Source organism: Coturnix japonica, chromosome 30 (genome assembly GCF_054131305.1).
Source record: "Coturnix japonica strain WE chromosome 30, WE-NBRP24, whole genome shotgun sequence".
NCBI classification, from domain to species: domain Eukaryota; kingdom Metazoa; phylum Chordata; class Aves; order Galliformes; family Phasianidae; genus Coturnix; species Coturnix japonica.
In genome coordinates, this window is record NC_140692.1 from 151,778 (window position 1) to 178,940 (window position 27,163).

The 27,163-nt window shown below is 46.9% G+C and overlaps 2 long non-coding RNA genes across 5 annotated transcripts in view; one reads left to right on the forward strand and one right to left on the reverse strand.

Annotated features, from left to right (window-relative positions):
* Positions 1–2,255: 2,255 nt before the first annotated feature.
* LOC107306929 (uncharacterized) lies at positions 2,256–4,064 on the reverse strand. Its single transcript, XR_001552309.3, has 2 exons — positions 3,855–4,064; positions 2,256–2,970 (listed from the first exon to the last, which is right to left on the reverse strand). It is a non-coding gene; the product is annotated as an uncharacterized LOC107306929 (long non-coding RNA).
* A 3,935-nt stretch (positions 4,065–7,999) lies between these two features.
* Positions 8,000–27,163, forward strand: part of LOC146755725 (uncharacterized) — a 62,273-nt gene continuing 43,109 nt past the window's right edge. Inside the window, exons 1-3 of one of the 4 annotated variants that reach the window (XR_014937928.1) lie at positions 8,000–9,292; positions 16,122–16,231; positions 16,538–19,823. This is a non-coding gene — a long non-coding RNA (uncharacterized LOC146755725). Of the gene's footprint in view, positions 14,455–14,688; positions 15,510–16,121; positions 16,232–16,537; positions 19,824–27,163 lie in introns of those variants that run through there. The other 3 variants (XR_014937927.1, XR_014937929.1, XR_014937926.1) reach the window with 3 other exon arrangements.

Consider the following 27,163-nt stretch of genomic DNA (forward strand, 5'->3'; position numbering starts at 1 on the left):
TGGGATAGGGTTGGTTTTAGGTTTGGGGTTTGGGTTCAGGGTAGGGTTGGTTTTAGGTTTGGGGTTTGGGTTTGGGGTAGGGTTGGTTTTGGGTTGGGTTTGGGGTAGGGTTGGTTTTAGGTTTGGGGTTTGGGTTTGTGTCTGTGTTCAGTTTGGGGTAGCTGTGGTTTTAGCTTTGGGGTTTGCATTTGGGGCAGGGTTGGTTTTAGGTTTGGGGTTTGGGTTTGGGGTAGGGTTGGTTTTGGGTTGGGTTTGGGGTAGGGTTGGTTTTAGGTTTGGGGTTTGGGTTTGGGGTAGGGTTGGTTTTAGATTTGGATTAGGGTTTGTGTCTATGTTCGGTTTGGGATAGGATTGGTTTTAGGTTTGGGGTTTGGGTTTGTGTCTGTGTTCAGTTTGGGGTAGGGCTGCTTTTAGCTTTGGGGTTTGGGTTTGTGTCTATGTTGGGTTTGGGGTAGGGTTGCTTTTAGGTTTGGGGTTTGGGCTTGGGGTAGGGTTGGTTTTAGATTTGGATTAGGGTTGAGGGTAGGGTTGGTTTTAGGTTTGGGGTTTGGGTTTGTGTCTATGTTGGGTTTGGGGTAGGGTTGGTTTTAGGTTTGGGGTTTGGGTTTGTGTCTGTGTTCAGTTTGGGGTAGCTGTGGTTTTAGCTTTGGGGTTTGCGTTTGGGGCAGGGTTGGTTTTAGGTCTGGGGTTTGGGTTTGGGATATGGTTGGTTTTACGTTTGGGGTTTGGGTTTGGGGTAGGGTTGGTTTTGGGTTTGGGTTTTTGGTTTGGGGTAGGGTTGGTTTTAGATTTGGATTTGGGTTTGGGGCAGGGTTGGTTTTAGATTTGGATTAGGGTTCAGGGTAGGGTTGGTTTTAGGTTTGGGATTTGGGTTTGTGTCTATGTTGGGTTTGGGGTAGGCTTGCTTTTAGGTTTTAGGTTTGGGGTTTGGGGTAGGGTTGGTTTTCGATTTGGATTTGGCTTCAGGGTAGGGTTGGTTTTAGATTTGGATTAGGGTTCAGGGTAGGGTTGGGTTTAGCTTTGGGGTTTGGGTTTGTGTCTATGTTGGTTTTGGGGTTTCAGTTTGGGGTAGGGTTTGTTTTAGATTTGTGGTTTGCGTTTGTATCTATGCTGGGTTTGGGTTAGGGGTACAGTTGGTTTTAGGTTTGGGGTTTGGGTTTGTGTCTATGTTGAGTTTGGGTTTGTGTCTGTGTTGGTTTATGGTTAGGCTTTGGCACTGGATTAGGGTAGGGTTGGGTTTGGGTTAGGCTTCGGCCTTGGATTAGGGTTCGGTTTTGGTTTAGGGTTTGGGATGGCATTTGGGTCAGAGTTAGGGTTGTGAATCATGCACAACTTAAGCAGATCCAACCTGAAGGACAAAGGCGCTGGAGTAAATGTCAGCTCAGGAACAGAACTGGGAGTGGGCCGCAGAGTTTGCTTTCAAGGGAAGATTGGACAGATGTGCTGCTGTTGAAAATAAGATTGCAGATGTGCTGGTGTTGAAGATAAGATGGCAGAACAGATGCCTCAGCTGGATGTAGCATCAACAGGAACCAGTTTGGGCACCCCCCCTTAGAGAGTTGGGCATTTATAGTGAGAATGGCTATTAGCCTTCATCCCACCACCACCAGAGATGTTCATTAATGCTTGGAATCTCTGCCCATGTCATTGGGATTAATGACCATGTATAGGCTATGCCTATCAATGGGTAGTCGCTGCAGTGATCCCCACGCACCCAGTGCTGCAATAAAGGGAACAGAACTCATTGGCGTGTCACATTCCTGTCTTGATTTCCTTGGCTTCACCATGGCCACAGCTTATAGGACTGGTCATAGATCAGCTTCCAAAGCCCCTTTTTTTAAAGGAGATGCCACAAAGCTGTACTGCCTGGTGGTGTTGTTGATCAGGTAGTAGAGAGCATTCAAAAGGCTCCAAATGATGCATTATAGAAAGCTGCAGCCACATCATGAATCCCTTCCCCTGCCCCCATCCCCAAATCCATCACCAATCAACCCCTCCATCCACGGCCCCAAATCCCCCCCTTCCATTTCTAGGAACCTATGAAGCTACATTGTGTGCCTCCGGTGGCACAGTGGTTAAGGACGCCACTTTGCAACACCAGAGGCCCGGGTTCAAATCTCCCCTGTGTCGCAAGTGGTAGAAGTGCCGCTCTGCTACACAGGAGGCTCAAATCCTGGGGGTTGGACTCGATGATCTCTAAGGTCCCTTCCAACCCGCATGAGACTGTGATACTCTGATACATCCATGGCCCCAGATCCATCTCCAATGAACCTTTATTCACAGCCCCAAATTCATCCCTCCATTTAGAGGAACCAATGAACCCCTTTATCCACAGCCCCAAATCCATCTCCAATGTACCTCCACCCATGACCCCAAACCCATCACCAATGAACCTTCATCCACCACCCCAAATCCATCCCTTCCATTTATAGGAACCAACGAACCCCTTCATTAATGGCCCCAAATCCTTCCCTTCCATTTATAGGAACCAATTAACCCCTCCATCCCATCCCCAACCCCCCACTTCCCCCTTCAGCCTCAACGCACAGAACTGACACATTGTGGGCCTAAAAATGAACCCAAAATCCAAACCCTAAATAAACAGGCCCAAAATGATGCAAAATGAACCCAAAACCAGACCCCAAATTAAGCCGTGGGGCTTCCAAACTCCACCTCAGCACCTTCCCACCTTTGGCTGCTTGATGCCCCCCATGGCAGCAGCTCTCCTGCCCTGCTGCAGCCTGTAGAGCATCTCCCCCCGGTTCCTCCTCATCTTTTCCTCATAGCTTCGGCCCTTTAAGGTCACGACGTCGCCATATTCCTCCTTCAGCTTCTTCATCACAGCCTTCAGTTCCCCTTCGTACCTCGTGAGCTCTGCATTCAGCTGTTGCCGTGTCTCACCAGGCCATGATGGGAGCCCATGTTGGCCTTGAAAGCCATTGGGGTTGGAGTCTGGGATCCCACGTTGACCTATAAAGAAGCCATTGGGGTTGGAGTCACGGCCACCCAGGAGGGGGGTTGAAGGCAGAGCACAGATGAGGGTCCTGCATCCTGAAGGAGCATCTGGTACAGAGCAGACACATCTGAAGGATGAGCTCCAGCATGGCTGGCACCAACAAGGAGCAACCCAGGATGAGCAAGAACGGCCCCAGGGTGGGAACTGCCTCTGGACAGACATGCAGTGACACTGAAGGTACACGTGCCCACAGCCACCAAGGGAGCGGTGCTGCAGCCAGTCTTGGGATGGAAATGGCACTTTCCATCTGCCACCTCCATCCTGCCCAGCAGTGGGAGGGGTGCCAGGAAGCAGCAGATGCAGAGTGTGACCTGCTTTTATTTTAATCTCCAGAGCGAGTTGCCGTCTGGGATGCCGTGGCAGCCTTTGTATGAGAGAATCATGGAACAATTGGAGCAGGAAGGAACCCCAAAAGGGCACCCGGTCCCACCGCCCTGCGGGGAACAGGGACACCTACCTCCAGATGAGGTTGCTCTGAGCCTGGTCCAGCCTGGCCTTGAAAGCCTGTCTGGGCACCCACCACCTCTCTGGGCAAGACATCCCAGTGCCTCACCACCCTCCAGGCAAATCCTTCTTCCTCCCATCCAAAGCCAATCTTCCCTCTTTCTGCCTGAAACTGTTTCCCCTCCTCCTATCCCAAGTGACCCTGCTAACAGCTTTAGAAAGCCTTCATGCAGCATGAAAACATGCCTGTGAGCAAACAAGGAGAGAGCAGCAAGGATTGCTGTTGCACTGCGTCACGCCGCTCACTGCCCTCTCCTCCCTTACCAACTCCCCAAAATAAAGCCCACCCCCCCCCCCTTCAATATATACTCATTAATAACACACACACACACACCCTTTATATAGAAACCCGGAACGCAGCGTTGGGTGCGGCGCAGCCCCGGGGCAGGAAGCGCTGATGATGGGAGGGGGCCGGGCCATATACACTCATATGGGCCCGCCCCTAAGCTCTGCCCCCCTGCACGGAAGGACACAAAGTTCCCCTGTCGTGGCTGTGGGTGACCACTAGGGGGCGCCGTAGGCATAAAGATTGCCCCCCACGCCCCTTCCCCTTCAACCCAATTTGGTTCCAAAGAGACCCCCCCGCCCCCCCCATTAAACTGGGGTCTTAGAGTGCCCCCACTGACTCCAAATACCTCCCCCAACCCACCCTATAGACCCCAAACCCACCCCACTGCACCCTAATCCCACCCCACAGCCCCCAAACACCCCCCCAAGCCCACCTTAAAACCCCCAAAGTCCACCCCATAACCCCCAGATACCCCCCAAACCCACCCTATGGCCCCAAAATCCACCCCTCAGCCCCCAAATACTCCCTTAAACCTACAATATAGACCCCAAACCCACCCCACTGCACCCTAATCCCACCCCACAGCCCCCAAACACCCCCCAAACCCACCTTAAAACCCCCAAAGGCCACCCCATAACCCCCAGATACCCCCCAAACCCACCCTATGGACCCCAAATCCACCCCTCAGCCCCCAAATACCCCCTTAAACCCACCCTATGGATCTCAAATCCACCCCTTAGCTCCAAAATACCCCCTTAAACCATGCTGGAGCCTTGGGGGCGGCTGTTGGCGGCCCTCAGCCCACAAACCTCTTCCGCTCCCTCTGCCGTTCCCCCCCCTCCGCCCCACGCAACCAGGTCAGGCCTCTCCGGTCTCCACTCCCCCTTCCCCCCATTATCCCCAATGGGTCCGTGCCGTAACCCGCTCCCCCGGAGGGAACGCGTGCTCTGCAGAAATGAGTCCCCTGGGAAACGCGATCCGCTTCACTGGTGTTCCGCCCTTGCTTTGGTTCCTACGGCCTACAGAGCCGGAGGAAGGCGATCCCGGGAAGGGGGGGGGGTGGTGTCCTCAGAGGGGTGGGGACGTGTCAGCTGTGTCTCCACGGAGGGCTGTGTGTCCCCCCCCTACAGGTGGAGCTGCTGCTGCAGCTGCTCGTGTACCCCCGTGGGCGCCCCCCCCCCACCACCCAAAACGAAGGGGGGCTGCGGGGATAACCTGAGAGTATTGGCTCGGGCGCCCGGCCCGCCCCGGCCCAAAGCGTGCAGCCGCTACCTGCGGCGTTTGGCTGCCCGGAGCCTGGGGGGGTTACGGGAGGGCTTTGGCACGATGGGGAGCCCCGGAGGGGGGTTACGGCTTTGCCTCCGTTTGGAGCCCAACAACGCGACCCCCCCTCATCGCCTCCACATCCTGCCGGTGCTGCTGCAGATGGGGGGGGGGGCTCAGGGCTGATCGGTGCGGTTGGAGTCGGGGGGAGCAGAATTAAGGCTCACCCTGCGCCCCTCCCGGTTTCCCCCCCACCCCCCACTCCTCCCGGTCAATGCCCTATTCAGCTCCTAAGGCCCCGGGCGATGGGGGGTGTCTCCGACTCCTCTTTGCCCCCCCTTCCTTTACCCGTAGCGGCTCAATTGCGACCCTCCCCCCACCTTGGGATGCCTCCAGGCGACGCCGCATGTTCAACGCCATGTGGGAAACGCTGGGAGTGGGACCCGAAAGCCAGTTGGTGTGAGAAGGGGCTCGGCCCCCCGCCGTCATCACCCCCTTCATGTTGGATGAAGGGGACAGAGATGGGGGGTGGGTGGCGGCCGCCTCGTTGCCCCCCCGTGGTCTGGCCATAGGAAATAATTCATCTCGATGGTTTTCTTATGGATTCATTTGCTTCCTCGAGGTTGTCCTGACATTTGGCAATTTCCTTCAGTAGCGTTTTGAGCCTTTTCACTTCTGCATCCTTCTGCTGTAGAAATATCACATTCCAAACAGGACGAACCAGATCATTTTAGAAACAATTACAAGCCAAGTTGCATTTTGGTGTTAAAAACAGCCATAGACTCATAGAATAGCCTGGGTTGAAAAGGACCACATTGTGCAGGGTCTCCAACCAGCAGACCAGGCTGCCCAGAGCCACATCCAGCCTGGCCTGGAATGCCTCCAGGGATGGAGCATCCACAACCTCAATGGGCAACCTGTTCCAGTGTGTCACCACCCTCTGTGTGAAAAACATCAACCTAATATCCAACCTAAACGTCCCCATATAACTTTAAAACCATTCCCCCTTGTCCTATCACTATCCACCCTTGTAAACAGCCATTCCCCTGCCTGTTTATATGCTCCTTTCAAATACTAGAAGGCCACAGCGAGGTTTCCCTGGAACCTTCTCTTCTCCAAGCACAACAAGCCCAGTTCCCTCAACCTGTCCTCACAGGAAAGGTACTCCAGCCCTCTGATCATCTTACTGGCCCCCCTTAGCGTTATTTGCAATTCTCTTTTGCCTTCCTGCAAGCACACCTGCTTCAGGGCACATTTCATCCCACTGTTAGGCCTTGTAAGAAGCACTATGGCAAGTCCATATGCAGAAAACACTGGCATTCCATTCACTAACTGAGAAACTATTCTGCCCTTGCTCCTGACTCTTGTCCCTGCCTCCTCCTGCACTGGGCAGTGTTTGTGGGCAATGAAAGAAATACCCACATTCTGGAAAATACAGACAAAAAAGAAACAGGCAGAAAAGCGGCACTAATACTTTGTCACTGGTGGGAATCTCCACAGAAAGTGCTGTGCTAAAGGTGTGAGGTTAAGGGATCATCACTGTCATGATAAAAGTCACAGCATGGAAGATTTAGCGATGGCGTGCTGACTAGAAGGAAAAAACAACACTTACCTTGGAGCTTGTTCATTTTCTCTCCTATCATCGGATATCTTCTCATCATCTACGTAGCTCTGAGGTTGTCCAAAGCCTGTTGCCATGAGCTTTGCTAAACGCAACAGTGCTGTGGCTCAGAGGTATTACACCGGCACATAGCATAGGAGAACTCCATAACCCAAGTGTCAAGGGAAGAAGAAAGGGGAACTGTTACAATTAATTACGTTCACTAAATTGATAATTGTAGGCTTCTTGTCACACACTACTGCCTACAGCAAAACAGCACAGATGTTGACAACTGTGATTTCTGCATACAAGCAACCACTCGAGGCTGAGCACACTCTCCTGTCCCTTTGCCATGTCTAGAAAGACCCAGAAGAGCTCAGTGTTCTCTCGCTGTTAGTTTACATCCTCCAAGCACTTCCAAAGGCACGCTGCTCTGTAGAAAAAGCTGAGCTTATCAGAAAGTTTGTGCAGGAAGAAGGCAGCAGTATCAGTGCATGTCATCCTGGGGGATCTGAAAGCATTTGTGAAGAGAACAGGGAAAGAAGAGGGAAGAGAGCAAAACCAACAGGCACTAGCACTGCTGCCCACAGGGGGCGGGGCTTGAGGCAGGGCCTGTTCCAGAGGGGGGCCTGGCACAGTTAGGGCCAGCTCAGGGCCCAGAGCAGAGGGGGAGCAGGCACAGCTGAGGCCACTGCAGGGCCCAGGTGAGAGGGGAACCCAGCACAGTCGGGGCTGCTTTGGGGCCTGGGCCGGAAGGGGGCCGGGCACAGCCAGGGCCTATCCCCCTTTTTTGCACATATGAAATGCTCCCAGCTGTGCTGCACAGCAGAACATCTTTCAATGGAGATGAAAGCCTGTGAAATGAAAGAATCCTTTCTTATTTCTTTCACATTTGTGTTTGTTGACTGCAGTTCCAACCAGGTGGACTCGCAGTGTCTTGCAAGTGACACCTGGAAGCAGGTACAGACTGGAGACACAGCACCCTCAATGTCCAGGTGAGTAACAGCAGCCAAGGAGGCCTTTGGGCTCTGCAGGGTCCAAGTGTGGAGCATTACACACAGGAGCAGCTGAGTATAAAGACAGTGGCAGAGCTGCAGAGCTTGCCATAGTAGGGAGGCACAGTGGCTCAGCTCATTTCCCACAGTAACACAGGAAATAAGAGCCATGAGGGAAATGCAGATGCCTTCTGCCCCCATCAGAGGGGAGGAATGAGCTGCACTTCCACAGAGACATTCCTCTCACAGCCACTCACACCTCAGGTGTGGAGGGACGAGCTGGGGCTGCTGGTGGCAGCTGTGGAACACTGCCATCTGTGGTGCTCCATCCTACCTTGGAGGTGGGCATGTAGAGCTGAGGACCTTTGTCACTGCACAAATGACTGCAAGCAGAGATGTAGCAGAGGGAACATAAAGCATTTGATAACTTATACAAAGCAATGAGTAATAGAAATGACAATATTTCCAACCAAATATCCCCCATCCTAACAGTCATATCTGATCTCTACAATCCCACCCAAACAATTTCCCAGCCCCCTCCAATTCCTCCTCACTATCCCACCCCTGAATTTCCCTCCCCCAATTCCCACACAGTAATTGCCCACACTAATTACCAGCATGCAGGGCATGGGGAACACCTGTTCCTTGTGTGCAGACACCTGGAAAAAAAAGAAGTGGCAGGGAACTGGAGGTCTGTAGCAGGTTGTGGAGGCTCTGCATAGAACGTAACCCCAGACCACAACCCCATCAGCTGCTGGAGCAGCATCATCCCTGTCATTGGGGGATGTTGCCAGTGGTGGACAGGGACACAGGGAGAAGCCACACCTTGGTGTAGCTCTGATCTGCTCATGTCCAGTCCAATCCTCTATAGCACTTTCCATCTTCTGTCCTTTGTTCTTAACCGTATCCTTCCTTCTCTTCTGCTCTTTTCCTTTCTTTTAGGTGTCTTACCTGTATCTGCTTTTCCCCTCTTCTGTTCTTTTACTGCTCTGGTCAGCATCCAGTGTCTGCACCACAACTCTAGGTTTTGGGATGGAGAAAGGTACACAGGGCATAGATTTGTACAAGAAAAGCTCTCTTGCTGTGCCCAACAGATGACAAAAAGGAACCCTCAGGACCACAGAGGCAGCTTGTTTCTCCAAAGGCCACAGCGTAAGCTCGTGTAACTGGGAAGGACTCTGTTATACATCTCCTAAAAGTGCCTTTGAATTAATAATTTTCTGGTCTTGTTTCCAATTGTTGCTCAGAGGAAATGAGGTTTTTATCCTTGTATCTTTGCAGGAAGACAGAGAGGAGGGAACCTGTCTGGTGAAATGCTCAGGTGCTGTTTCCTTCCTTGCACCAACAGCCTGTTTGTGTCCACACGATGCCAGTTGTCCTCCTGACAGTTTCTACCGGTCCTTCTCCGAGTCCTTCTGCTAAGCACTGCTATTTCTGTATCCTCAGGGCCCTGTTAGGACTAAAAAGGGGAGCAGATAACAGACGGAAGAATCTGGCCTTCTGCTGGGTGAAAGCCGCCTGCATGTCCTGTTCCTGCTTTCTCTTTTCCCCAGGTGGCATTGTGCTTCCCAAGGAGCTGACTCGCGGAATCAAACTCTATAATCCAGAGATGGGTTATAAAGCAGGTATGTTTATTCCAGCGTTGCGCAGCGCCGGGTGCAAGGGGGATAGCTCCTCCAAACTTGCACACCGTAAAGAGAAAAGTGTGTTACAGATATAGGTTAAGCTAATACATAAACAATAGTCTCCTCCTCAGTTTGATTACATATTCATTACATTCCCTATGGCCCCGTTCCCCGCGACCCCATTCCCTCATTCCCCCTGACCCCATTCCCCGTGACCCTTGCCGATGTTTTGGGGTGAAATTCTTCTTCTGTTTTCTTCTTGGTGTTATCTGCTGTTATTGTTCTCCCATGTCGGCATCATCTTGCCCGGGGGGGGATCTAATCCTTCTTGTCAGAGGTCTCCGGACAGTTTCTTCTTATCTTTATTGCCCTCTTCTCTGGCTTTATTTTGACTAAGTGTCTGCAATTCCCCCTTTCCCTGCACTTTTAAATGTACAGTTACCCTTTGTCTTGGTTTCTGTGAAGTTCCCCTTTCCCTTTCTATAGCAAAGTGTTACCTTACCACCATTTTGAGGCTTTGCTCACTCTTCAATTCCCCCCTTTTCTTTAATCTAGCAGGCTTTTACCTGCTAGATTCTTAATGGGTCTCAAAATAGATTCCGCTCTCTACCTTTTGTCTCAGCTCATGTCTCTTCCAAACCTCGTATTCCCTTCCAGTACCTTGGTACAGACACAAAAGACATCTTATAACAACACAAGTAAAACACACCAAGAGTAGCAAGGTGATGCAGGCTAAGAAAAGCTGTTTTAGTCATCCTAAATTTGGCAACTAGTAAGTTTATCCCATGATCCAGAGAAAACTATTCCCCAATCGCTGTTATCCCTGCCTACTCCATGTTGCAATGCATCTTTGGATAAACAGGATATCTCCTTTTGGATTGTCCATCAAGCATCTGCAGCAGCATCCTCAATTGTTTCTAAGGTTACAGAAATTTTCATACAATGGTACCCCCCTTTTCTTGGGAGTTCTGTGAACTCAATTTGCTGTTGTTGCCCTGGAAGGCCCTCTCCCATGAGGCCCACTTGTGCCCTATTCCTGGTACTGGGACTGTACTTTGTAGTGTTGGTTTGCTCAATATATTCTCTTATCTTCCCTTATAACCAATTTCCATAAAATACTAAAGGGCATAATAATGTGTCCATTTGGGCATGCACACATCTGTCAGCTTGCTCTCTTCCTTTCTAAATTATTAATTGGACTCCTGTTCTCTTTAGAATATTTTACAGGTTTTGACTTGGCTTCAGAGATTTTAAGTTTACCGTCTGGAATTGAAGCCCTCTTCAACTGCCTGTTCTGCCACCTGATCTATCATCTTATTTTCTGTTTCCTGTACAGTGTTACATTTCTGATGTCTTTTACAACATATAATAACCATTGGTAGATTTAAATCAGGCTGTTTTCCTTGTGTGTGAGCAATCCTTGCTCTTTTCAGATGGTACTATGAGCGTGTGGCACATATTTAGCATCTGTCCATATGATTAAAGCTCTTGTCAAGGCAGTTATTTCAGTCTTCTGAGGGGAAGTCCCCACAGCTGGTGGTTGTGCTTCGGTTACCTGGTCAGTAGCAGTTACTGCATGTCCTGCCTTACAGTCTCCTTGTCTCATAAAACTGCAGCTTCTGGTAAACCAGGTGTCTTCTGCATCTTCTAAGGGTTCGTCCTTCAGGTTCGACTGACTGGCTGGAATGTGCAGCTTCAGTTGATTTAAAGCAGTCATGTAATACTGGTTCTCCGGGTGTTCCGCTAAGGAAAGATACTGGGTTGACAATATTAGTCACAATTATTTCTACATCACCCTGCTCTACCAGGATGGCCTGGTATTTCAGGAATCTTTGGGGTGAGAGCCAATGAACTAATGTCCCCCCTTTTGCCTCCAATACAGTAAACACTGTATGAGATATTAAAACTGGTATCCTTTGGCCCAGTGTAGATTTATGGGCTTCTTGAATATTGAGCACTAGTGCAGCCACTGCCCTCAGGCACCCTGGCCATCCCTTACTCACTTCAAGCTGTTTGAGGTTTACCATCAGTCCGTAGCTGTGTATCCATGGTCAGCACCCTCCTGTCATTCCTGGGAACGTATGGAGTTCCTTGGCAGTTTGCAGCTCATTGGCTTAGCAGATGGCTTCTTTCTTGGTAGTCCTTAAGGTTCAAAGTCCAGCTGTAATTTCTGAGTTATTTGTGCTTTCTGTAAACCAAGAAACTCAGCAAACTCTCAGTCTATTCTACACAGTCCTTTTGTCGCTGTGGCATCCACATGCTCTGGTAAAGTTCCACCCTAGGATGGAGGATCCCAGGTCTCAGGCTCACAAGTTGACCGGTTCTCAAAAATCATTAAGCTGTTCTCACAACCCTGGGTAACACTGTCCAGGTTAACTGAGTCTCTTCTCCCTTTATTAGGGCTTTCCTATTCAAAGGCAAATAACCTTAGGCTTCCTTTAGCCAAACCAGGCAGAAGAGACATCCCTCAAATCCAGAAGGTAAACTCCACCTAGTCATTCCTTAACTTGGTTGATAAAGTGCATGGATTTTCCATTACTGAGTGTATCCATTCAACAATTCCATTACTTGTCCTCATGTCTTCTACCAAACTATCGAAAATTTAGCAAATTGGCAAAACTGGAGTTTTGTACTTGGATTCCCATTCAATTAGTAATTCAAACTCAAAAAATTATCTATTATTTCTTTTATCCTTCTACAGTCACATATCCTCAAAGGGCATCACTTTACCCTGAGTGGGTGAGCTCTTGCTTTTAACTTAATTTTTGGCCCTGATGCCCACACCCCTAAGTGTGTCTTATTTGAGATTGCTGTGGCTCCTGGGGGTATAACATTGTTTTTCCCAGTTTGTGTTAATAGTCAGACTTACAATTCTTAATCAGCCAATATTGTTTGACCCTTAGCTCCAGTTTTATTAAATTTCTTGCCAGGGTAACCTGACAGGTACAAGAATTCCTGTATTCCTACTTGTTTTCTTAGCTTATATTTAATTAATTCCAAAAGTAAGCCTTTTCTTGTTGGGCAGTAGCACCTACTAATGTTACAAAACCATCTATGGGTAGTAAGAAGCTCCCATATCCATCAGAAAATGAACTACTTTATCCTGCTTCTTTAGCTGCAGTTTCATCGGTGTATCTGCTAGGGTAAACTTCCCAAGTTCTCATTGTTCAGCTCTGCAATCAGAGACAATTCCTTCTCACTCAGCTTGGTCAGATTTCTCTACCAGTGTCCCACTGCAGTTTGTACACTGCTTTCATTCCAGCGGAGCAGAGCCCTCCCTGGGCTCTTCAAGCCTCCATCCCCTTTCCTCGTGGGGGATCCCTGGGTCCTATGGCCCTACTCTAGCACCACAACAGTAACAGCTGTTATTATTCTCAATTTCCTGAACATCTCTGATTCTCAATCAGGTGTTTGTTTTGTTTTCTGTTGTTGTTGTTGTTTGTTTGTTTTCTTCTTATTGTACTCCTCTCTTCAGACCTGACATCCCTGTTTTTATCTTTGCCTTCCTCAACCTGCGTCCTTCCCAAACTTTTTCGCTTTCCAAACTCTAATCATTACATTTCACCTCCTCTCCAGAGCCATCCAGTGCTGCCCAGATTTCAGATTTCCCACATCTCTGCACATGAAGGCTATTCTCACTTCCAGTGCCCTGTCCTCTCCACCTTCCCCTTTGCTGTTTACAGCAGCAGTCTCTGACCCTGGCTCCCTCTCCCACTCTGAGAGTTCTGATTGCAGGGGAACGGTGCGGGGGGGTTGTTCTCATGCCAGCACAGATAAACTCACTTTCTCTTTAACCCTTTTTCCTCTGTACACTATTCCACTATTTGTACCCTCATTTACACTTCCACGTACCCTCAACGATACTTCCGTATGACATTAACAACTACACTTTCTTATACCAGCAAAACAGTTTGTCCCATTCCCTTCAAAACCCACAAATCAAACAACACAGTTCTTCAGTTTCCATAAACACTCTTACTACCTTATAACTTTCCCTTAGCAATCCATATCGTTCAGTTATACACCTCTCGCCACAGAGCCATCACTGACTGACCCACCTCCCTTACACCTCTTCGCAGGCAGAACACAGTATCACATAAATGGCTTGATACTCATACCACACAGACATCCCTCTATATGTTCATTGTCCCTGTCCTCTAGCTTATACATCAACCACCACTGATTACAATATTTAATCAGAATTTTTTTTCAGCTCAGGGTTCCTCCTGGTTCCCCAGCGATATCTTGCCAATGTGCCAGTATACACGTCAGGGGTGAGCGCGCAGGGACCTCTTTGCTCTGTGATTTTCCCATCGTAACTTAATATAAACCACCGTATTCTTTTATAAGTAAAACCACTTCTGACACAACAGCATTGTTATGACTTATGACCACATACTTTACAACAACCAGTAATTAATAATACAAAATAAACATGTATTAAAACAAAGACAAACAAGTATTGGAGACAACTTTCGCTTCGTCCGTCCCCGGCCGTTTCCCTCGCGGGAGGACGGAACCGCGGGTCAGGACTCCACACTCGCCCCGCAGCTGTGCTGCGTCTCACTCACACCACACTCACACGACAATTCAAACACAATTACAATATATCATTTGTTAAGCTTAACCAAAGATGTTAAGAACACCGGTGCTAGTTGTTGACTTAGGTCACCTATATAGACAGCGCTGTATGATACCAATTATCCCAGGATTACCCAAATCACCCTGTACCAGAGAGCAGACAAGCTCTGCCCAATTAGCAATCACCTGAATGTGAGCAATAGCTCTTTTACCATGCGTACGACTTACTGGCCCCTTTGTAAGCATTCCCTAGGGAGTCCTAACCCAGCCGGCAACCTAACCTAACCCGTGAGCTCACATCCCTGGGGGGGAGCACGCCGACTCCACTGTGCCCTGCGTAGGACGTCTCCTCACGACTTACGGGTCCCCCATTTCACATACCTGGTCCGCCGATAGATGGTTCTTGTCTGCTCCTGCAGTGATCAGATGAGGGAGGGGAGTCCTTCCGAGAAATCTCGGGGCGCGCCAAAGGCGTCCCCCTTCTCAGCTGGTCCTGCAGCCGAACAGAGAGGGTCCCATCTGGGGTGCCAAACTGACTCGCGGAATCAAACTCTATAATCCAGAGATGGGTTATAAAGCAGGTATGTTTATTCCAGCGTTGCGCAGCGCCGGGTGCAAGGGGGATAGCTCCTCCAAACTTGCACACCGTAAAGAGAAAAGTGTGTTACAGATATAGGTTAAGCTAATACATAAACAATAGTCTCCTCCTCAGTTTGATTACATATTCATTACATTCCCTATGGCCCCGTTCCCCGCGACCCCATTCCCTCATTCCCCCTGACCCCATTCCCCGTGACCCTTGCCGATGTTTTGGGGTGAAAGTCTTCTTCTGTTTTCTTCTTGGTGTTATCTGCTGTTATTGTTCTCCCATGTCGGCATCATCTTGCCCGGGGGGGGATCTAATCCTTCTTGTCAGAGGTCTCCGGACAGTTTCTTCTTATCTTTATTGCCCTCTTCTCTGGCTTTATTTTGACTAAGTGTCTGCAATTCCCCCTTTCCCTGCACTTTTAAATGTACAGTTACCCTTTGTCTTGGTTTCTGTGAAGTTCCCCTTTCCCTTTCTATAGCAAAGTGTTACCTTACCACCATTTTGAGGCTTTGCTCACTCTTCAGAGCATATGGACCTTTTAGATGGGAGTGCGCAGCAAGGAACACATGGGGTCTCAGCTTCCTTCCTGCTCTACATCTGAGTGAGGGACACTGTGACCTGCTCAGGAGGCAAGATGTCATGTCAGGGAGGTGTGTTTTCCTTGTTGTTTTTTATCATCTGTGCTTTGCTTTGCTGTGTTATTTTTTTTCCTTTGCAGTTCTATGGTTTTCTTTCCTATTTGGTGTTTTCTATGTCGTGTTTTTTTTTGTTTTTTGTTTTTTGTTTTTTTTATAAGTTTTTTTCTGTTTTTCCTTGTCTTAGTTTTTTTCTTTTGTTTGATTTATCATTTTTTCTTTGCTTTTATTATTATTATTTTTTTTAATTCTGTGTTATTTCCTAAAATCCTTCATGGTTTATTTGTTGTTGTGTTTTTCATCTATGTTTTGCTATTTTTCTTTATATACGCTGTATGAGAACTGTTGAATCACAGTCTGAGCCACTGATTATCACCTAGGGAAGGGACCTGGTCAGCCCTGGTTAGTGCAGGTGAGGGCAATGCAGCTGAGTGACTGGAAGGGATGGAGCCTGGCTGCACCTCTCTTACAGCTCATTTTTGAAGGCTGACTGCCCCTGGGTGGAATTTTTTTTGATGGTTTCTCCTCTGTGGAGTTTGTTCTGTGCACTTCCATCCTCAGTGGTGGGTGAGCCATTCTTTCCTTACCTTTGTAGTATATTCACACTGTGCTAGTCTTTCTGTTGTTACAGATAGTATGTGTTTTTTTTCTATTTGTTTTCTGTGGTTTTTTAAACTTTGATTCCCTGGTTTTTGGCTTGCTTTTTTTCTTTATATTTCTTTTTTTTTTTTCTTTTTCTTTTTTTTTTTTTTTTTTTTTTTTTGCTGTGTCCTATTCTGCTTTACGGTGACATTTGCAAGAGACTGTGAATTCTCCTGGTTCAAATTGCAGTTGGCTTAATCAAATGTGTAAGAAATATATAAGGGCTGCTGAGGCCAGGCTGGAGTTGCATTTCTTTATGAACTGGGGTGTTGCTGCGGATGCGTTTCTCTCCTGTTTTGTCTCTTTTGCGGCTGTTCAAGAATATTAGATTGTGCTATGTCAGTATTTGTTGCCATCCTGCTTTCTCTTCTCTGTCTTGCAGGTCAGCTCGTGCTAGAAGTCAGTGGTATCACTGTATGAATGGAGGTCAGTTTAGGAGCAGCTGCTGATGGAAGGAATCAAGACCAGGCTAATAAATGGAAGCATCTCCTGGTAAGGTGTCAGAGGTGGCAGTAATGATGTCTGTCATCGTTAAAACCAGAGGTCAGGCTCATCCGAGTGCTTGCTGACTGATACTTCGGAGTATCTCGTTCTCCAGCTGAACGATAAGAAAGCTAAATATGCTGAGCCATTACAGCTTGTGCTGAAGTTGTGAATGTGCTCCCAGATGTTTCCTTTAGTGGTAAATCATGTTCTGGCACTGTGGTAGTCCTATCTCTGGCATGATCTGGAGCACCGTGTCTTGTTGCGAGCCTTGTGTGCCTGTTTCCATGAACCTTGCTTTCTTTCTCTCTTCAGAGTAAGGGCAGGGTGCTTCCTTGCTTTTGGTGGATTCATCCAGGAGGCTGTTAGAAGGCCAAATGCAATGTTCATTAAATGGAGGGACAGGATGGGAATGGACTGTCGTTGCCACCAGGCAAAAGTGAGTTTCTTATGTCATGAATGATATAATTTTGATTATTCTGAGCAGTTGCAGTGTGGTAGAGGATGTCACGAAACCATTTATTTCGGAGCGCAGGGAAGAGTCATGAGAACCGAAACCGTAGTTTCTGTTTTGGCTGTCAAAATGGTGGAGTTTCTTTGGGAGGGCAATAGCTGGGCTTCCTGTTAGCAGGCCCCCTCTGAGAGATTGGGCTTTGCTTGCTGCTTTGCTGTGCCTACCTGCCTGCTCCCTGTGCTTGTTCCTTTTACATTTCAGTGCTTCTTTTCCCTTGCTTTGATGTTTTTCCCTTTCAGGGCTTCTTTTCTCTTTCAGTGCTGCCTTTGCCCTTTATGTACTCCTTTTCCCTATCAGTGTTACTTTATGCTGTTCCTTTCCCTTTCGGGGCTCCTTTTCCCTTTCAGGGCTGCATTTCATTGCTTATTTTCTTTCTCAGGGCTGCTTATCCCTTTCAGGGCTGCTTTCCTTTGCTTATTTTCTTTTTCAGGGCTCCTTTTCCCTTTCAGGGCTCCTTTTCTTTATCAGTTCTGCTTCTCCCTTTCAGGGCTGCATTTTCTTGTTCCTTTTCCATGTCACTGCCGCTTTTCCCTTTCACTGCCGCTTTTCCCTTTCATGCTGCTTTTCCCTATTAGTCTTGCTTTTCCCATTCATTGCTGCTTTTCCCTTTTATTCTTGCTTTTCCCGTTCACTGCTGCTTTTCCCTTTCACTGCTGCTTTTCTCTTTCACTGCTGATTTTCCCTTTCACTGCTGCTTTTCCCTTTCACTGCTGCTTTTCCCTTTCACTGCTGCTTTTCCCATTCCATGCTGCTTTTCCCTTTTAGTCTTGCTTTTCACTTTTAGTCTTGCATTTCCCTTTCACTGCTGCTTTTCCCTTTTAGTCTTGCTTTTCCCTTTTAGTCTCGCATTTCCTTTTCACTGCTTATTTTCCCTTTTAGTCTTGCTTTTACCTTTTAGTCTTGCTTTTCCCTTTTAGTCTTGCTTTTCCCTTTCACTGCTGCTTTTTCCTTTCAGTCTTGCTTTTCCCTTTCTGTTCTGCTTTTCCCTTTCACTGCTGCTTTTCCCATTCACTGCTGCTTTTCCCTTTCACTGCTGATTTTCCCTTTCACTGCTGCTTTTCCCTTTCACTGCTGCTCTTCCATTTCACTGCTGCTTTTCCCTTTCACTGCTGCTCTTCCCTTTCACTGCTGCTTTTCCCTTTCACTTCTCCTTTTCCCTTTCACTTCTCCTTTTTTCTTTCACTGCTGATTTTCCCTTTCACTGCTGCTTTTCTTATTAAGTACTGCTTTTCCCTTTCACTGCGGCTTTTCACTTTCACTGCTGCTTTTCTTATTAAGTACTGCTTTTCCCTTTCACTGCGGCTCTTCCCTTTAACTGTGGCTCTTCCCTTTCACTGCTGATTTTCACTTTCACTGCTGCTGTTCCTTTTCACTGCTGCTCTTCCCTTTCACTGCTGCTTTTCCCTTTCACTGCTGCTTTTCCCTTTTCACTGCTGATTTTCCCATTCACTGCTGCTCTTCCCTTTCACTGCTGCTCTTCCCTTTCACTGCTCGTCTTCCCTTTCACTGCTGCTCTTCCCTTTCACTGCTGCTCTTCCCTTTCACTGCTGCTCTTCCCTTTCACTGCTGCTTTTCCCTTTCACTGCTGCTTTCCTCTTTATTCTTGCTTTTCCCTTTCACTGCTGCTTTTCCCTTTTAGTCTTGCTTTTTCCTTTCACTGCTGCTTTTCCCTTTCACTGCTGCTTTTCTCTTCCCCTGCTGCTCTTCCCTTTCACTGCTGCTCTTCCCTTTCACTGCTGCTTTTCCCTTTCACTGCTGATTTTCCCTTTTAGTCTTGCTTTTCTTTTTCAGTCTTGCTTTTCACTTTTAGTCTTGCTTTTCTCTTTCAGTCTTGCTTTTCTTTTTCACTGCTGCTTTTCTCTTTCACTGCTGCTCTTCCCTTTCACTGCTGCTCTTCTTTTTCACTGCTGCTTTTTCCTTTCTCTGCTGCTTTTTCCTTTCTCTGCTGCTTTTCCCATTCACTGCTGCTTTTCCCTTTCACTGCTGCTTTTCCCTTTCACTGTTGCTTTTCCCTTTTAGTCCTGCTTTTCCCTTTCTCTGCTATTTTCCCTTTTAGTCTTGATTTTCCCTTTCACTCGTGCTTTTCCCGTTTAGTCTTGCTTTTCCCTTTCACTCGTGCTTTTCCTTTTTAGTCCTGCTTTTCTCTTTCACTGCTGATTTTCCCATTCACTGCTGCTCTTCCCTTTCACTGCTGCTCTTCCCTTTCACTGCTCGTCTTCCCTTTCACTGCTGCTCTTCCCTTTCACTGCTGCTTTTCCCTTTCACTGCTGATTTTCCCATTCACTGCTGCTTTTCCCTTTCACTTCTGCTTTTCCCTTTTAATCTTGCTTTTCCCATTCTCTGCTGCTTTTCCCATTCACTGCTGATTTTCCCTTTTAGTCTTGCTTTTCCCTTTTAGTCTTGCTTTTCCCTTTCAGTCTTGCTTTTCCCTTTCACTGCTGCTTTTCCCTTCCCCTGCTGCTTTTCCCTTCCCCTGCTGCTTTTCCCTTCCCCTGCTGCTTTTCCCTTTCACTGCTGCTCTTCCCTTTCACTGCTGCTCTTCCCTTTCACTGCTGCTTTTCCCTTTCACTGCTGCTTTTCCCTTCCCCTGCTGCTCTTCCCTTTCACTGCTGCTCTTCCCTTTCACTGCTGCTTTTCCCTTTCACTGCTGATTTTCCCTTTTAGTCTTGCTTTTCTTTTTCAGTCTTGCTTTTCACTTTTAGTCTTGCTTTTCTCTTTCAGTCTTGCTTTTCTTTTTCACTGCTGCTTTTCTCTTTCACTGCTGCTCTTCCCTTTCACTGCTGCTCTTCTTTTTCACTGCTGCTTTTTCCTTTCTCTGCTGCTTTTTCCTTTCTCTGCTGCTTTTCCCATTCACTGCTGCTTTTCCCTTTCACTGCTGCTTTTCCCTTTCTCTGCAGCTTTTCCCTTTCTCTGCTGCTTTTCCCTTTCACTGCTGCTTTTCCCTTTTAGTCCTGCTTTTCCCTTTCTCTGCTGCTTTTCCCTTTTATTCTTGCTTTTCCCTTTCACTCGTGCTTTTCCCGTTCACTCGTGCTTTTCCCTTTTAGTCTTTCTTTTCCCTTTTAGTCCCGCTTTTCCCTATCACTGCTGCTTTTCCCATTCACTGCTGCTCTTCCCTTTCACTGCAGCTCTTCCCTTTCACTGCAGCTCTTCCCTTTCACTGCTGCTCTTCCCTTTCACTGCTGATTTTCCCATTCACTGCTGCTTTTCCCTTTCACTGCTGTATTTCCCTTTTAAGTCTTGCTTTTCCCGTTCACTCTGCTTTTCCCTTTCACCTCTGCTTTTCCCTTTCACTGTTGCTCTTCCCTTTCACTGCTGCTTTTCCCTTTCACTGCTGATTTTCCCCTTCACTGCTGATTTTCCCTTTCACTGCTGCTTTTCCCTTTAACTGCTGCTTTTCCCTTTTAGTCTTGCTTTTCCCTTTCACTGCTGCTTTTCCCTTTCATGCTACTTTTCCCTTTCACTACTGCTTTTCCCTTTCACTGCTGCTTTTCCCTTTCACTGCTGATTTTCCTTTTTATTCTTGCTTTTCCCTTTCACTGCTGCTTTTCCCTTCCCCTGCTGCTTTTCCCTTCCCCTGCTGCTTTTCCCTTCCCCTGCTGCTTTTCCCTTTCACTGCTGCTCTTCCATTTCACTGCTGCTCTTCCCTTTCACTGCTGCACTTCCCTTTCTCTGCTGCTTTTCCCTTTCTCTGCTGCTTTTCCCTTTCACTGCTGCTTTTCCCTTTTAGTCCTGCTTTTCCCTTTCTCTGCTGCTTTTCCCTTTTATTCTTGCTTTTCCCTTTCACTCGTGCTTTTCCCTTTTAGTCTTTCTTTTCCCTTTTAGTCCTGCTTTTCCCGTTCACTGCTGCTTTTCCCATTCACTGCAGCTCTTCCATTTCACTGCAGCTCTTCCATTTCACTGCTGCTCTTCCCTTTCACTGCTGATTTTCCCATTCACTGCTGCTTTTCCCTTTCACTGCTGTTTTTCCCTTTTAGTCTTGCTTTTCCCGTTCACTCTGCTTTTCCCTTTCACTGCTGCTTTTCCCTTTCACTGTTGCTTTTCCCTTTCACTGCTGCTTTTCCCTTTCACTGCTGATTTTCCCTTTCACTGCTGATTTTCCTTTCACTGCTGCTTTTCCCTTTCACTGCTGCTTTTCCCATTTAGTCTTTCTTTTCCCTTTCACTGCTGCTTTTCCCTTTCACTGCTGCTTTTCCTTTTTATTCTTGCTTTTCCCTTTCACTGCTGCTTTTCCCTTTTAGTCTTGCTTTTTCCTTTCACTGCTGCTTTTCCCTTTCACTGCTGCTTTTCTCTTCCCCTGCTGCTCTTCCCTTTCACTGCTGCTCTTCCCTTTCACTGCTGCTTTTCCCTTTCACTGCTGATTTTCCCTTTTAGTCTTGCTTTTCTTTTTCAGTCTTGCTTTTTCCTTTTAGTCTTGCTTTTCCCTTTCAGTCTGGCTTTTCTTTTTCACTGCTGCTTTTCTCTTTCACTGCTGCTCTTCCCTTTCACTGCTGCTCTTCCCTTTCACTGCTGCACTTCCCTTTCTCTGCTGCTTTTCCCTTTCTCTGCTGCTTTTCCCATTCACTGCTGCTTTTCCCATTCACTGCAGCTTTTCCCATTCACTGCTGCTTTTCCCTTTTAGTCCTGCTTTTCCATTTTAGTCTTGATTTTCCCTTTCACTCGTGCTTTTCCTTTTTATTCATGCTCTTCCCTTTCACTGCTGCTCTTCCCTTTCACTGCTGCTCTTCCCTTTCACTGCTGATTTTCCCTTTCACTGCTGCTCTTACCTTTAAATGCTGCATTTCCCTTTCAGTGCTGCTTTTCCCTTTCACTGCTGCTCTTCCCTTTCACTTCTGCTCTTCCCTTTCACTGCTGCTTTTCCCTTTTAGTCTTTCTTTTCCCTTTTAGTCTTGCTTTTCCCTTTCACTGCTGCTTTTCCTTTTTATTCTTGCTTTTCCCTTTTACTGCTGATTTTCCTTTTCACTGCTGCTTTTCCCTTTCGCTGCTACTTTTCCCATTCACTGCTGCTTTTCCCTTTCACTGCTGCTTTTCCCTTTCACTGCTGCTTTTCCCTTTCACTGCTGCGTTTCCCTTTTCACTGCTGCGTTTCCCTTTTCACTGCTGCTTTTCCCTTTCACTGCTGTTTTTCCCTTTTGGTCTTGCTGTTCCCGTTCACTCTGCTTTTCCCTTTCACTGTTGCTTTTCCCTTTCACTGCTGATTTTCCCCTTCACTGCTGATTTTCCCTTTCACTGCTGCTTTTCCCTTTCACTGCTGCTTTTGCCTTTTAGTCTTGCTTTTCCCTTTACTGCTGCTTTTCCATTTCACTGCTGCTTTTCCCTTTGACTGCTGCCTTTACCTTTCACTTCTGCTTTTCCTTTTTATTCTTGCTTTTCCCTTTCACTGCTGCTTTTCCCTTTCACTGCTGCTTTAGCTTTTCACTGCTGCTTTTCCCTTTAATTCTTGCTTTTCCCTTTCAGTCTTGCTTTTCCCTTTCACTGCTGATTTTCCCTTTTAGTCTTGCTTTTCTTTTTCAGTCTTGCTTTTCCCTTTTAGTCTTGCTTTTCCCTTTCAGTCTTGCTTTTCTTTTTCACTGCTGCTTTTCTCTTTCACTGCTGCTCTTCCCTTTCACTGCTGCACTTCCCTTTCTCTGCTGCTTTTTCCTTTCTCTGCTGCTTTTCCCATTCACTGCTGCTTTTCCCATTCACTGCTTATTTTCCCTTTCACTATTGCTTTTTCCTTTTAGTCCTGCTTTTCCCTTTCTCTGCTATTTTCCCTTTTAGTCTTGATTTTCCCTTTCACTCGTGCTTTTCCCTTTTAGTCTTGCTTTTCCCTTTCACTCGTGCTTTTCCTTTTTAGTCCTGCTTTTCCCTTTCACTGCTGATTTTCCCATTCACTGCTGCTCTTCCCTTTTAGTCCTACTTTTCCCTTTCTCTGCTCCTTTTCCCTTTTATTCTTGCTTTTCCCTTTCACTCGTGCTTTTCCCTTTTAGTCCTGCTTTTCCTTTTCACTGCTGCTTTTCCCATTCACTTCTGCTTTTCCCCTTCACTGCTGCTTTTCCCATTCACTGCTGCTTTTCCCTTTTAGTCCTACTTTTCACTTTCTCTGCTCCTTTTCCCTTTTATTCTTGCTTTTCCCTTTCAATCGTGCTTTTCCCTTTTAGTCCTGCTTTTCCCTTTTACTGCTGCTTTTCCCATTCACTGCTGCTGTTCCATTTCACTGCAGCTCTTGCCTTTCACTGCTGCTCTTCCCTTTCACTGCTGATTTTCACATTCACTGCTGCTTTTCCCTTTCACTGCTGTTTTTCCCTTTTAGTCTTGCTTTCCCCGTTCACTCTGCTTTTCCCTTTCACTGTTGCTTTTCCCTTTCACTGCTGATTTTCCCCTTCACTGCCGATTTTCCCTTTCACTGCTGCTTTTCTCTTTCGCTGCTGCTTTTGCCTTTTAGTCTTGCTTTTCCCTTTACTGCTGCTTTTCCATTTCACTGCTGCTTTTCCCTTTCACTCCTGCTTTTACCTTTTACTTCTGCTTTTCCTTTTTATTCTTGCTTTTCCCTTTCACTGCTGCTTTTCCCTTTCACTGCTGCTTTTCCCTTCCCCTGCTGCTTTTCCCTTTCACTGCTGCTCTTCCCTTTCACTGCTGCTCTTCCCTTTCACTGCTGCACTTCCCTTTCTCTGCTGCTTTTCCCTTTCTCTGCTGCTTTTCCCTTTCTCTGCTGCTTTTCCCATTCACTGCTGCTTTTCCCATTCACTGCGGCGTTTCCCATTCACTGCTGCTTTTCCCTTTTAGTCCTGCTTTTCCATTTAAGTCTTGATTTTCCCTTTCACTCGTGCTTTTCCTTTTTATTCCTGCTCTTCCCTTTCACTGCCGCTCTTCCCTTTCACTGCTGCTCTTCCCTTTCACTGCTGCTCTTCCCTTTCACTGCTGCTCTTACCTTTAAATGCTGCATTTCCCTTTCAGTGCTGCTTTTCCCTTTCACTGCTGCTTTTTCCTTTCACTGCTGCTTTTCCCTTTTAGTCTTTCTTTTCCCTTTTAGTCTTGCTTTTCCCTTTCAGTGCTGCTTTTCCCTTTTACTGCTGATTTTCCCTTTCACTGCTACTTTTCACATTCACTGCTGCTTTTCCCTTTCACTGCTGCTTTTCCCTTTCACTGCTGCTTTTCCCTTTCACTGCTGCGTTTCCCTTTTCACTGCTGCTCTTCCCTTTCACTGCTGATTTTCACATTCACTGCTGCTTTTCCCTTTCACTGCTGTTTTTCCCTTTTAGTCTTGCTGTTCCCGTTCACTCTGCTTTTCCCTTTCACTGTTGCTTTTCCCTTTCACTGCTGCTTTTGCCTTTTAGTCTTGCTTTTCCCTTTACTGCTGCTTTTCCATTTCACTGCTGCTTTTCCCTTTCACTGCTGCTTTTCCCTTTCACTGCTGCTTTAACTTTTCACTGCTGCTTTTTCCTTTAATTCTTGCTTTTCCCTTTCTGTCTTGCTTTTCCCTTTCACTGCTGATTTTCCCTTTTAGTCTTGCTTTTCTTTTTCAGTCTTGCTTTTCCCTTTTAGTCTTGCTTTTCCCTTTCAGTCTTGCTTTTCTTTTTCACTGCTGCTTTTCTCTTTCACTGCTGCTCTTCCCTTTCACTGCTGCACTTCCCATTCTCTGCTGCTTTTTCCTTTCTCTGCTGCTTTTCCCATTCACTGCTGCTTTTCCCATTCACTGCTGCTTTTCCCTTTCACTGTTGCTTTTCCCTTTTATTTCTGCTTATCCCTTTCTCTGCTATTTTCCCTTTCAGTCTTGATTTTCCCATTAACTCGTGCTTTTCCCTTTTAGTCTTGCTTTTCCCTTTCACTCGTGCTTTTCCTTTTTAGTCCTGCTTTTCCTTTCACTGCTGATTTTCCCATTCACTGCTGCTCTTCCCTTTCACTGCTGCTCTTCCCTTTCACTGCTCGTCTTCCTTTTCACTGCTGCTCTTCCCTTGCACTGCTGCTCTTCCCTTGCACTGCTGCTCTTCCCTTTCACTGCTGCTCTTCCCTTTCACTGCTGCTCTTCCCTTTCACTGCTGCTCTTCCCTTTCACTGTTGCTTTTCACTTTCACTGCTGCTCTTCCCTTTCATTTCTGCATTTCCCTTTCACTGCTGCTTTTTCCTTTTAGTGCTGCATTTCCCTTTCACTGCTGCTTTTTCCTTTCACAGCTGCTTTACCTTTTCACTGCTGATTTTCCCTTTCACTGCTGATTTTCCCTTTCACTGCTGCTTTTCCCTTTCACTGCTACTTTTCCCATTCACTGCTGCTTTTCCCATTCACTGCGGCGTTTCCCATTCACTGCTGCTTTTCCCTTTTAGTCCTGATTTTCCATTTTAGTCTTGATTTTCCCTTTCACTCGTGCTTTTCCTTTTTATTCATGCTCTTCCCTTTCACTGCTGCTCTTCCCTTTCACTGCTGCTCTTCCCTTTCACTGCTGCTCTTACCTTTAAATGCTGCATTTCCCTTTCAGTGCTGCTTTTCCCTTTCACTGCTGCTCTTCCCTTTCACTTCTGCTCTTCCCTTTCACTGCTGCTTTTCCCTTTCACTGCTGCTTTTCCCTTTCACTGCATCTCTTCCCTTTCACTGCTGCTCTTCCCTTTCACTTCTGCTCTTCCCTTTCACTGCTGCTTTTCCCTTTCACTGCTGCGTTTCCCTTTTCACTGCTGCTCTTCCCTTTCACTGCTGATTTTCACATTCACTGCTGCTTTTCCCTTTCACTGCTGTTTTTCCCTTTTAGTCTTGCTGTTCCCGTTCACTCTGCTTTTCCCTTTCACTGTTGCTTTTCCCTTTCACTGCTGCTTTTGCCTTTTAGTCTTGCTTTTCCCTTTACTGCTGCTTTTCAATTTCACTGCTGCTTTTCCCTTTCACTGCTGCTTTTACCTTTCACTTCTGCTTTTCCTTTTTATTCTTGCTTTTCCCTTTCACTGCTGCTTTTCCCTTTCACTGCTGCTTTAACTTTTCACTGCTGCTTTTTCCTTTAATTCTTGCTTTTCCCTTTCAGTCTTGCTTTTCCCTTTCACTGCTGATTTTCCCTTTTAGTCTTGCTTTTCTTTTTCAGTCTTGCTTTTACCTTTTAGTCTTGCTTTTCCCTTTCAGTCTTGCTTTTCTTTTTCACTGCTGCTTTTCTCTTTCACTGCTGCTCTTCCCTTTCACTGCTGCACTTCCCTTTCTCTGCTGCTTTTTCCTTTCTCTGCTGCTTTTCCCATTCACTGCTGCTTTTCCCATTCACTGCTGCTTTTCCCTTTCACTGTTGCTTTTCCCTTTTAGTCCTGCTTATCCCTTTCTCTGCTATTTTCCCTTTTAGTCTTGATTTTCCCTTTCACTCGTGCTTTTCCCTTTTAGTCTTGCTTTTCCCTTTCACTCGTGCTTTTCCTTTTTAGTCCTGCTTTTCCCTTTCACTGCTGATTTTCCCATTCACTGCTGCTCTTCCCTTTCACTGCTGCTCTTCCCTTTCACTGCTCGTCTTCCCTTTCACTGCTGCTCTTCCCTTGCACTGCTGCTCTTCCCTTTCACTGTTGCTTTTCCCTTTCACTGCTTCTCTTCCCTTTCATTGCTGCATTTCCCTTTCACTGCTGCTTTTTCCTTTTAGTGCTGCTTTTCCCTTTCACTGTTGCTTTTCCCTTTCACTGCTGCTTTTGCCTTTCAGTCTTGCTTTTCCCTTTCACTGCTTCTTTTACCTTTCACTGCTGATTTTCCCTTTCACTGCTGATTTTCCCTTTCACTGCTGCTTTTCCCTTTCACTGCTACTTTTCCAATTCACTGCTGCTTTTCCCTTTCACTTCTGCTTTTCCCTTTTAGTCTTGCTTTTCCCATTCTCTTCTGCTTTTCCCATTCACTGCTGCTTTTCCCTTACACTGCTGCTTTTCCCTTTCACTGCTGCTTTTCCCTTTCACTGCTGCTTTTCCTTTAACTGCTGCTTTTCCTTTTTATTCTTGCTTTTCCCTTTCACTGCTGCTTTTCCCTTTTACTGCTGCTTTTCCCTTTCAGTCCTGCTTTTCCCTTTCTCTGATGCTTTTCCCATTCACTGCTGCTTTTCCCATTCACTGCTGCTTTTCCCATTCACTGCTGCTTTTCCCATTCACTGCTGCTTTACCCTTTTTGTCCTACTTTTCCCTTTCTCTGCTGCTTTTCCCTTTTATTCTTGCTTTTCCCTTTCAATCGTACTTTTCCCTTTTAGTCCTGCTTTTCCCTTTCACTGCTGCTTTTCCCATTCACTGCTGCTCTTCCATTTCACTGCATCTCTTGCCTTTCACTGCTGCTCTTCCCTTTCACTGCTGATTTTCACATTCACTGCTGCTTTTCCCTTTCACTGCTGTTTTTCCCTTTTAGTCTTGCTTTTCCCGTTCACTCTGCTTTTCCCTTTCACTGTTGCTTTTCCCTTTCACTGCTGATTTTCCCCTTCACTGCTGATTTTGCCTTTCACTGCTGCTTTTCCATTTCACTGCTG